Source organism: Myxocyprinus asiaticus, chromosome 33, assembly GCF_019703515.2.
Source record: "Myxocyprinus asiaticus isolate MX2 ecotype Aquarium Trade chromosome 33, UBuf_Myxa_2, whole genome shotgun sequence".
Lineage (NCBI taxonomy): Eukaryota > Metazoa > Chordata > Actinopteri > Cypriniformes > Catostomidae > Myxocyprinus > Myxocyprinus asiaticus.
In genome coordinates this window covers 37,319,330-37,331,727 of record NC_059376.1, presented here as the reverse complement: position 1 = coordinate 37,331,727, position 12,398 = coordinate 37,319,330, and the positions used below count along the sequence as shown (strand labels likewise).

The following is a 12,398-nucleotide window of genomic DNA, read 5'->3' as shown; positions in this document are numbered from 1 at the left end:
CATTCAGAGTAAATCCTAGAGACTGTTGTGCCATCTGGCACTAACCCTCAGGTGGGTCTGCCAGATAATAGGTTAACCTGCAGGCTGGGCTTATGCACAAGCAGCAATATTTGACGCCTTAGAAACGAGGTTGCATTTTAGTAACCATGACTGTAGTAACCATGTTTTACCATAGTTTTGATACAATTAACAGTTATTTTACTACAGGATTATTGAAGTATCCATTTAGTAACCATGGATTTACTATAGTAATATTGGCTGCGTCTGAATCCCAAGATAGCTACCTTGTTGTTTCGCTGACCTATCAGTCAACGACTTAATAGAAAGCGTCTGTGTATGAAGGTATCTCCTGAAACTGGTTTTGGACAGGCTTCCCAGGCAGCACTATGTCACATAGTTGCTTGGATACCAGCATTCATTCAGTCCAACCAAACCACAATGGACTATTAATCTACAGTACAACAAAATCAAGAGAGTTTTGATGATAACCAAGTATTTATTTAATAACTACAATAGTACTTTCTCACTAGAAATGGAATCCAAAGTGGGGGAAAAATGGAAGAAAATGTACATTTATGCACAAACTGGCTATCAACTGTTTCTTTGGCCATAATTTTCTTTCTTCAGTTCAACCGCTGTGGATCTGCACGCACAGGATTGTGGGATTTCATAGGCAGGGAAGTATACATCTATGCTGCCTTAAATTGATCAGATGAAGGTATCTCAGTAGAGAGGATGTGACGTGAACATTGGTTTCGGACATTCCTTCATCTCTTCCGACCTCCGTAGACAGCCTCCGAAGGCAGCATTTTCCTGGTTTCAGACGAAGCCATAGTTGACACCATGACTGTAGTAACAATGGTTAATTTTGTGGTTACTATGGTTATACTACAAATACTATGGTTAAACTAGGGTTACTGTAGTAAAAGCATGGTTTATTTTCATAAAGGAATGTTACCCTAATTAAATTAATATCGGATGGATGGATGGACGTATAGATTTTATTTTAGATATAAACTCAGCAAAAAAAGAAATGTCCTCTCACTTTCAACTGCTTTTATTTTCAGCAAACATAACATGTGTAAATATTTGTATGAACATAAAAAGATTCAACAACTAAGACATAAACTTAACAAGTTTCACAGACATGTGACTAACAGAAATGGAATAATGTGTCCCTGAACTAAGGGGGGTGGGGGCTCAAAATCAAAAGTAACAGTCAGTATCTGGTGTGGCCACCAGCTGCATTAAGTACTGCAGTGCATCTCCTCCTCATGGACTGCACCAGATTTGCCAGTTCTTGCTGTGAGATGTTACCCCACTCTTCCACCAAGGCACTTGCAAGTTCCCGGACATTTCTGGGGGGAATGGCCCTAGCTCTCACCCTCCAATCCAACAGGTCCCAGACGTGCTCAATGGGATTGAGATCCGGGCTCTTCGCTGGCCATGGCAGAACACTGACATTCCTGTCTTGCAAGAAATCACACACAGAACGAGCAGTATGGCTGGTGGCATTGTCATGCTGGAGGGTCATTGTCAGGATGAGCCTGCAGGAAGGATACCACATGAGGGAGGAGGATGTCTTCCCTGTAACACACAGCGTTGGGATTGCCTACAACGACAACAAGCTCAGTCCGATGATGCTGTGACACACTGCCCCAGACAATGACGGACCCTCCACCTCCAAATTGATCCCGCTCCAGAGAACAGGCCTCGGTGTAACGCTCATTCCTACGACGATAAACGCGAGTCCGACCATCACCCCTGGTGAGACAAAACTGCGACTCGTCTGTGAAGAGCACTTTTTGCCAGTCCTGTCTGTTCCAGCGAAGGTGGGTTAGTGCCCATAGGCAACATTGTTGCCGGTGATGTCTGGTAAGGACCTGCCTTACAACAGGCCAACAAACCCTCAGTCCAGCCTCTCTCAGCCTATTGCGGACAGTCTGAGCACTGATGGAGGGATTGTGCATTCCTGGTGTAACTCAGGCAGTTGTTGTTGCCATCCTGTACCTGTCCCGCAGGTGTGATATTCGGATGGACCGATCCTGTGCAGGTGTTGTTACACGTGGTCTGCCACTGCAAGGATGATCAGCTGTCCATCCTGTCTCCCATTAGTGCTGTCTTAGGTGTCTCACAGTACGGACATTGCAATTTATTGCCTTGGACACATTTGCAGTCCTCATGTCTCCATGCAGCATGCCTAAGGCACGTTCACACAGATGAGCAAGGACCCTGGGCATCTTTCTTTTGGTGTTTTTCAGAGTCAGTAGAAAGGTCTCTTTAGTGTCCTAAGTTTTTATAACTGTGACCTTAATTCCCTACTGTCTGTTAGCTGTTAGTGTCTTAATGACTCTTCCACAGGTGCATGTTCATTAATTGTTTATGGTTCATTGAACAAGCATGGAAAACATTGTTTAAACCCTTTAAAATAAAGATCTGTAAAGTTATTTGGATTTTTACAAAATTATCTTTAAAATACAGTGTCCTGAAAAAGGGACGTTTCTTTTTTTGCTGAGTTTATAACTGTCAGGTGGTATTGTTGTAATTCTTCAATCAGAACTGATTCCAGTATTAAATAGCATCATCTGATTGTTATATGTCTACAAAGATTTTTTTAGACATTAATCTATCTATCTGTCCATCCATCCATCCCTCATGTAAAGGGAAGGCCTAGCGAGCACTCCTGCGACAGAGCCCCCAATCAGACAGGGTCAGAGCAAACACAGCATCTCATCCTCGCGTCGCTCGCTTTCCGCTCACGTCTGCCTCCGTTTGCTCACACCTGCATTGTTAGAGGCCACTAAATATCTGACACACTGGAGAATTGGCAATCCTTTGAGAGTCTGTATCCTTCTCAACCTCTCTCCTCTTCTTTTTATTGAATACATTTATGGAGCCGAGCATGTGTCACAGCGGGTCGCCTCATTTGATTCTGTTTTTCTTTGTCCGTGGGGAGGGGAGGGTATCCAAATTCAGCTCCCTGGGTTGTCAAAGAGGCCTGTGTGACACCGCAGTGCATGTCTTTATTCATAATTGAGAGAAAAAGCATTAGTCGAGTGTCAGCATGGGGTGTTTTTTGTAATTGAAGTGGCAAGGTGTTAGTAAAAAAGAAAACACTGTTATTCTCAGTGGAGTGATGGCAGGAAATCTGTCTGATCTGTTATCTGTAGTTGAATAAGCTGTAGTTTAATAAAGCCAGGGATCTATCCATCTGCCTGTCTATCCATCAGTATTCAAAACTTTTAGGCAAGGCTTTATCAAGCAAAGAAAATAAAGTTTGCTTGTTATTTTAATTATATTAATAAAATCTAGTTACGGCATTAGTGGATATTGTTAGCATTATTTTTATGCTTTCTGCCATTGCAACAAATGGCTAATTTCATTGTTGTTTTTTTGTGCCTACTCAGGTGTGCATAATCACTAAACAATTAACTGAAAGCCCACATGCATAATGCTTTATAAACTAACAAATCTAAAAATGGCTATATCTGAAAACTGTACACCAACAAAGAGTTTTAAAAACCAAATTGCAGAGAGACTAGTGGATCTTTTTCTGTGAAGCAGCTGTCATTATCTGGAATCACCATTTTTATTTGTTTCTAGCTTGTAATGCTGCATTATTTACTTAAGGTGATGTAACTATGTAATTGCAGTTGAAACCCGTTTCGTTAACTCTCACATACTATATCTTGCTTTGTAAGGTTTGCAGCCCGAGTTTGTAAACAATAATTTATGTTCTTGTTAAATTACTTAAATCAGTATTTTAGGACAACAACCTTACACCATCGATGTGAAACACAAGTTTGACTGAAAAGCTCAGAGCACATCCATGTAAGTTTCATTATGTATTTGGTGCTCAAGAGATTGTTACAAGTAATTGCCTTATCAAAGCTGGCTGTAATCAATATCAAATTGTTTCCGTTTATTTCCGAGCCCAGAGAATGAGCTCAGCACAATTCTAGCAATTACATCTAAATGTGCCATTTCTGTTAGTTTAGCAGGTCAACAGCTACAGATTGCCTTGTTAAAGTATGAGCGAAATAAACTCGCTGTTTTCCTCTTTTAATTTTTCTGTACCATGTAAAAAAGCCTTCATATGGCTAGCGCCTGTTTACTTGTCTTCCGCAAATAAGTTAGAACAACTGGGTGAACAATAAGTCAGCAGCTTCAAGTTCCTCGGTGTCCATATCACTGAGGAACTCACATGGTCCATCCGCACAGAGGCCGATGTGAAGAAGGCTCACCAGCACCTCTTCTTCATGAGACGGTAGAGGAAGTTTGGAATGAACTACTGCATCCTCACACTGTTCTACACCAGCACTGTAGAGAGCATCCTGACAGGCTGCATCACTGCCTGGTATGGCAACAGCACTGCCCTCAAAGGGTGGTGCGAACAGCCAGACACATCATCGGAGGTGAGTTTCCCTCCCTCCAGGATATCTACACCAGGCAATGTGTGAGAAAATCTCGGAGAATCATCAGAGACTCCAGCCACCCTAGCCATGGGCTGCTCTCACTGCTACCATCAGGCAGACAGTATCGCAGCATCAGGACCCGCACCAGCCAACTTCATGAGTTGGGGGGGGGCATGACTGCTATTTTGCTTGGAACTGCACCCAAGACTTTCACCCACTGTTGCACTTGTGTATATGGTTGAGTGACAATAAAGGGATTTGATTTGATTTGATAAGTCATCTCATTAATATTCATGAGCCATAATGAAAAGGTTTAAATATGACCTTCCACTTTTCAGACCGCTCCAACATTACTGCTTTCTTCTTATTTTAACATTCTCCTCCTCTCCCATATCTCCCTATTAAAACATTTCCTTTATGTTTTTGGCCCCCTCTCTTTCCCGTTAGAAGCCTGTATCAGTGAGCCGCCCCGTCACTGAGACCACGTTTAGGCCATTTTCCATCTGAAGGATTGGAATCGCGTCTTTGAACTACCATTTTTGCATCCCACATACAGGGCTTTGCATGTCCCAGAGGAAAATTTCTGAGATGTTTGTTGCGGGTCTATCAGACCATGATCAGAGGATGTCTTATATTGTTCCTCTTCTTTGAGGCCCTCTGCTTCCATTTTGGATCTTTTTGAAGACTATTTAGCATACTGAGACTATAGCGTGTACACACTTCTACAGATTAACCAATGGAATGAAAAATTAATTTGAAACATCTTCCAAAGAAGATCTGTCAGAAAGTACTGTCAATAATGGATTTGCAGGGATTGAAACAGATATTTCAAAGAAATTCTAATACCAAGAGATGAGCATATGCTGCTGGAATAAAGATAAAATGACTAAATGGCCCTTAATAGCAGTGCATATATAATTACGCTATTCATTTATTAATTAATTTATTCACCTTCACTTTGTTAAAGTCTCTTTTTCAAGGGAGCCCTGCTTCATGCATAGAGTAGAGAACAAAAGCACTGAATAAAAAAAAATACATGAAAGGCATGAGAAATACTGACTTTCTCCATTGTGACCTGGTCTCCCTGTGCTACCTTGAAAAGAGCAAATCGCAGTAGGAAATCTACCTTCTTTTTGAAATTCATTTTATTGAGATGAGTTGATAAAGCCTGAAAAATGTCTCTTAGGCTTTGTTCACACTGCACACAAATCCATATTTGTTTTTCAAATCAGATCTTTAGGACTAAATATCTGCAAAGCCATTTTGCAAGTGATAAAAACGGGTCCGTTTGTTCAGACAGTGTAGTCAATATAAAATATATCTAAACTGGTTGCTATAGTAACGATGCCTTTCTCTTACAGCTCAGTGTGAAAAGAGAGGATGGAAAACTGGAAATTTTGCTTATGTGCTCATGTTTATCAAGCATGTCGCTGCAGACGCAGGATAGAACAAAAGCAACAGAGGCATTTTGCTTATTCACGCATGTGTCCAAAACTGTTGACTCATTCATTCACCATTCATTAAAGAGTGAACGTCACATAGTTCACTATATGAGGAAGGAGTGCATTTTAATCTGATTTTAAACCACATATGGGAGTGGTTTGGATCTGGTATGTCAACACTGGATTTCATATGCTTTTTTCATATGCTTTTTCAGATTATAAGCAATTAAATGGATTTAAAGAAATAGTTTGCCCAAAAATAAATATTCTGTCATTTTTATTCACACTCATGTCGTTCTAAAGCCGTATGACTTTCGTTCTTACATGGACGGCAAAATAAAAAAAAACTTGTAATATTTTGTGATGATCAGACCGAAATATGATCAATGAATTGATTTGAGTGTGAATAATGACTTTCAGTCTGTTTGTACATGGCAAATGTGTGATTATTTACAAAATAATAATAATAATTAGTGTGAGACATTTTAAGGTTACCCATTCCACCAAAATACCCCAACAAAATTGGATGTTTGCTGACTGACTGAACTAGTCACAGACTGTTCGAGTTTAGCCATCATTTTCAAAGGTTACTCTATCAATAAGCGCTAAATTGCCCATCAGATTCATCCCTGCAGTTTGCCAGTGATTTATAATTTTCTTAATTGCTCCTCTCACAGTCAATGGTGGTGATTAAGCAATCCTTAAATTTAAAATCCAGCCGAGGTCAGTTTGAGGAACAGCCCTCGCCGCCTTTCACACAGGGCACGTAGAATCGCTTTTAAGTCATAGCCGTGCCTGCTGTTTACGTGAAAATAGAGACTAATGCGAGTGTGTTAATGCATGTCTCCAGCGGTTACAAGTTCTCTAATCTCTGACTAAACGGCATGAGGTTGAAAGGGCACTCTTCCTAATGCCTCCATCAATGTTTCTTTGGAGTTATTTTCTGGCTAGTGTGTATAGTAAATTCAGGAATTAACCAGGGCAAAAATGACAATAAAAGTGACAAAAATGCCCCATATTTTTAAAACCTTTAATACCTTATCTCAAATAAATGTATCTTGTTTTAAGTATGTTTAGACATTTTTTACTGGAAAACAAGACAAAATACTGAGGGGAAAAATTTTTTGTTTTTGGTAACACTTTACAGTACGGTTCAATTCGTTAAAATTTTGTATTGCATTAGATATCATGAACTAATAATGCATTTATTAATCTTTGTTAATGTTAGTTAATAAAAATACAGTTGTTCAATATTAGTTCATAGTGCATTGTTGTTAACTAATGTTAGCAAATGTAACCTTATTGTGAAGTGTTACCATATTTATTTTCAGTGTAGGCCAATATATTTTATAGCGCTTTTACAACACGCATAGTTTCAAAGCAGCTATACAGAAAATTATGCTGCAATGTCTTAAAGTCCTCATTGTGCAGTTTAAATGAATAACGCGATTGAAGCTCATGCCTTAAAAATTATTGTCTTTAGGCCCCCAGTGAGCAAACCAAAGACAACTGTGACAAGGAACACAAAACTACATAAGATGTTAGTTAATGGAGAAAAATAACCTTGGGGGAAACCAGGCTAAGTTGGGGGAGCCAGTTCCCCTCTGGCTATATAGCATGAATATAATGCCAATATCAGTTACCTACAGGTATATGTGGTAAAACTCTTGTTTTATTTGATTAAACTGAGTAGATGTTGGTGGGCAATGTTTAAAACTAATGGATTTTGTATGAACTGCAAGATTAATCATTAAGTGTCTTGAAGTCCATCCCGAATTGACTGCAGAAGTGCACGTAGATTAAGAGTCCTTTTTTATTTGGTTGATGAAGGCTCTAGTTGGCATTAATTTATTGTCTATGTATTCCATTTTAAGAGAGTATAATCCATCCTATGACCAAGATGATGCTGGCAGAGGTCAGTGTGGTGTGCCCCATAGTCCGGCTGGAAACTTGTGGCAGTTCATTTCCGGCAAAGTCTATCCTAATTTCGAGGGCAGGCAGTGGAAAATGAAGTGTCCCTAGTTGTACAGTTGTACCCCAATTCCCAAAACTTGAGAGAGTATGCAAAATGACAATAAAAACAAAAAAGGAGTGATTCGAAAATATACTTTGACTTGTATTCAAACAAAATAGTATAAAGAAAAGGTACTTCATGTTTTGCCTAATCAACAGCATTGCTTCTTGCTGTGATATGTGTTTTTTGCTCTAATTGATGCCTGTAACACATTCCAAAAAAGTTGAGTCAGGTGCAGTTTAGGACTAATAACAAAGAACAGTGGTTGAAAAAAACAAGGTGATGTGAAAGTGGAGATGTTAAACAGGTGAGGCAATAGTATTATAGTACATAAGGAGCCTCCAAAAAAAGCCTAGTCCTTCATAAGCAAAAATTGGTTGAGGCTCTTTGAAAGCGTTTTGAAAACAATGTTCCCCAATGACAATTGGAAGAATTTGGGGCATTTCACCATCTACAGTGCACAATATAGTTAAGAGATTCAAGAAATCCAGTCAAATCTTGGTGAGTAAAGTGCAAGGCCGAAAACCACTTCTAAATGCATGTAATCTCCGATTCCTCAGATGACACTGTCTTAAAACCGTCATTCTTCTGTAATGCATGTCATAACACGGGCTCGTAAAATACTTCGGTAAACCTTTGTCAGTCAATACCATTCGCTGCTGCATCCACAGATGCAAGTTAAGGCTTTACTATGCAAAGCAGAAGCCATACATCAACACTGTCCAGAAGCGCCGCCAACTTCTCTTCAAAAGGGGGGGGTGGGGGGTGTCAGTGCCCATGGGTAACTTGCACATCTGTGAGAGCACCGTTAAAGAAATAACACATTTAGCATTTAACATAGTTAATACTAATACAGTGACTGATAGATAAATATTGGAAGCTATATTTGTGCAGAGTTCCACACAAACAGGTTTTCTCTCTGAGAAGTTTCATCTCTTTAATTCATTATGTTTAGTCCTTGAATGTATCGCTGCTACAGCCATCAAAGTGCCGCTGGTTCACTGTCAGATATCAAATCCTCTGGTGTAAAGTTCCTGTTACTATGCATAATCCACAGGCTTATTTGTGATGTGTTGTGGAGAGAATTTGTCAGGAGTCATTCTGCAGATTCTGTCTGACACTACTTTAATAAATAGTTTAGCAGTAAAAAAGGCTCATCAAACAGTTGGATGCCATAAACTACGTGTTGTGCCCCCACAATATTTATAACCTGACAGCTGTTGTACTTCTGAATGCACAGCGAGGATCACCATTGTCATGAGCTCCGGTTACATTGAAGCACATCATCCTGTGTCTGGGATGCGCATACCAAGTGTTTTGTGCCGCTCTGTATTTGAGCTTTTTGTTTGTTACTTCTCTTACTTTAATAGTTTTGCGGGATAAGAGGTTATAGTTATTCAGCATACTTTTTTATTGAATAGCCATTAGATACCCTGTTAAATGCCTGTGCTTAGTGTCCATATATCCCAAAGAAACAGGTGTGATTGGGTAACATGGACATAATGCAGCCTAATTATACATGGTTTCCTTAACACTGACTATTCGACTAATAGCTCAAACAATGCACCCACTGGTGGATTGGTAGTTTTGCACATCCCTACCTTTTACCTGCAAACTCTGTATTACAGAGTGAAACAATTGTCATTTCAGACACAACTGTTCTTTAATATACAAATCTTTCTAAGAAAAAGGAGTTAACACAGCTTAATACATCAAAACATCAAATCGTAATACTTACAGAATCATAATATTTTAAAATCACTATACATATCAAATTGGCAAGTATATATATCATTGTAATATTGAATCGGGAGGTCTATGGCTTGATTGGCTTGCCTGCAGTCCTGACCTGTCTCCAATTAAAAATGTGTGGCGTATTATGAAGCGCTAAATACAGTAACGAAGGCCCCATACAATTACGCAGCTGCAGACCTGAAGACCTGCATAATGGATGAATGGGAGGAACTTCTGCTTGCTAAACTTTATAAACTTGAGATTTCAATGCCCAAACATATAAGAAGTGTTATTAGAAGAAATGGTGGTTACACAGTGGTAAACACTCAACTGTCCCAACTTTTCTGGAACGTGTTGCATCTGATTTGAAATGAGTGTTGTAGCAGCATGGGCGTGGTCGAGCATCCATCTGGAGAGAGAGAAAGCAGTAAGGGTGCATACACCTGAGCCAGATAATAACTAACACCTGTTTCCAATTGCAATAAGCTTGGGGAGAGCGCTATAAAAGGAACCAAGCGACAGAAGGGGGGAGAGAGTTACCAGACTGCAAGTCTGAAAAGTGCTGTGTCATAAGTGTTATGCTGAAAAGCCATTTTTGAGTTTATTGAATTAAAAAGTCTTACCTTGATTTACAACCCCACATTTCCCATTTACTCCTGTTCCCTATCAACGAACTGCTTCACACTGGTGCTGAAACCCGGGAAAATTGGAGGAAATACGCCATCATGGAGTCCTCGCCATTGGCCGAAGTCCTCAAGTCCCTCGCCGGCCTACACCACACCCACCATCAGGCCCTGCTTAAGCTTCACCAAGGTCAAGATCGTCGCTTCCATGAGATCCTTCGAGCTCAAGCAGAGGACTGGCATGCGATCTGGAGCCTCCTGAGCCAGGAGAAAGCCCCGGCCGTGACCCCGGACACACTCATGAAGATGGGGCCGGAAGATGATCCAGTAGCCGAGATCTGGGGTTGGCCGCGTGCCCTTTGGGCGGTGCTCATTCCCTTGTTGTCCGGGGAAGCCCAAGTTGCAGCTCAACAACTGCCGGCGGCTAGTCTCCTGGTTTACAATGACCAGAAGAAGACCATCCTGCAGCGGGTTGGCCGCAGTCCAGAGCAATACCATCAGCTCTTCTGTACGATGAAGTTGGAGGGGACCAGCCACACATTTGCCTTCACCCAACGGCTCCGAGACACCTGCCGGAAGTGGCTCCAGGCGGAGGACCACGACATCGAGGGAGTTGTCGACCAGGTGGTGCTGGAGCAGCTGATCTGTCGGCTACCGAAAGGAACAGTGGAGTGGGTCCAGTGCCACCTCCCAGCATCGCTGGAGGAAGCTGTCCAACTGACAGAGGACCATCTGATGGTGTACCAGAGGGCGGAAGAGCCCTCCTACTCTCTCTCCCCTCCCCCTGTGTTTTGCCCGATCTCTTCTCCCTTCCCCTCTCCTCTCACTCTGCTCTCTACCCACAGCCCATCCCAGTACCATGGAGGCATGGAATCCCGCCGTCATAGCGGCGAATTCATTGCCTCAGCGCTGTCCCCCTCAGGTGGATGTGCCTGCCGACACAGGTGCGGGCGTAGCGCCTGGGCCAGCCTTCTGGAGTTGCGGGGATCTGGGGCACTTCCGGGATCAATGCCCTGTGATGGAGCTGGGAACTGTGGTCCGGATCCCTGACATTTCATCGGGCCGGAGCGTACAGAATATCGGTAAGTGTCAAGGGGAGTGCTCATCAAGCCTTGGTGGATACGGGCTGCAACCAGACCACTATCCACCAGTGTTTGGTTCAACACGAGGCTTTGGGCACAAACAAAAGGATGCGGGTGAAGTGTGTGCATGGGGATATTCACAACTACCCTGTAGTGACCCTCGTTATCAAATTTCGGGGAAAAAAGCATAGAGTGGAGGTGGCAATTAGTTCCCGCCTCACCCATCCACTAATTCTGGGAACTAATTGGCCAGAGTTTGAAAATGTGTTAAAAGGAATATGTGCGGATGGGTACTGCAAGAAAGCGGCCAGATGTGAAATGTGCGATGCTTTGGCAGGGGAGGCAGAGCCGGGGCCATCTTCATCAGCTGCACGTCAGGATGACATGGGGGAGGGGGAGGCTTCAGCCCCTCCCGCCATTTGGGGGTTTCCTGAAAGGGATTTCCCTCTAGAGCAGTCAAGAGATGAAACTCTCAGGCATGTCCTTGACCAAGTGAAAGTCATTAATGGTCAGCATCTCCAGCCAAACGTCACAATTTCATATCCCTATTTTGCCATAATAAAAGAGCGGTTGCATCGAGTGACACAGAACGCTCAAACAAAAGAGGATACAGCCCAACTGTTAATACCACAGAGCCACCTGGAAATGTTATTCCAGGCGGCTCACTATAATCTGATGGCGGGTCACTTAGGGGAGAGGAAAACACTGAACTGACTAATGTCCCATTTTTATTTTGAAACGAAATGAACCAACAGAGTGGGCACATGTCAAATATACCACCTCAACCTCCTGAAATTATGGAGGGAGGCGGTCTCTGTGACGTTGGCTATGGTAGTTCCGGAGAGGGCGGAGCTCGGGCCGGAGGTGATCACAAAACCCAATCATATCACCCCAGGTCACTCGAAATGGGAGTAATAGAGGAATCCCACAGCGATTGGTCCAGTCTGGTTGTTCTGGTTCCTAAGAGCAACGGGTCTGTACGGTTCTGTGTGGATTATAGAAAAGTCAATGCGGTGTCTAAATTTGACGCATACCCAATACCTCGTATTGATGAGTTGCTCGATCGGTTGGGCACCACTCAATTTTAT

The 12,398-nt window shown here is 42.1% G+C and overlaps 1 protein-coding gene across 1 annotated transcript in view; it reads left to right on the top strand.

The window, feature by feature from the left end:
* The window catches only part of LOC127423941 (chemokine-like protein TAFA-5), a 79,038-nt gene that overhangs the window by 49,890 nt on the left and 16,750 nt on the right, over positions 1-12,398 (top strand). The window lies entirely within an intron of this gene.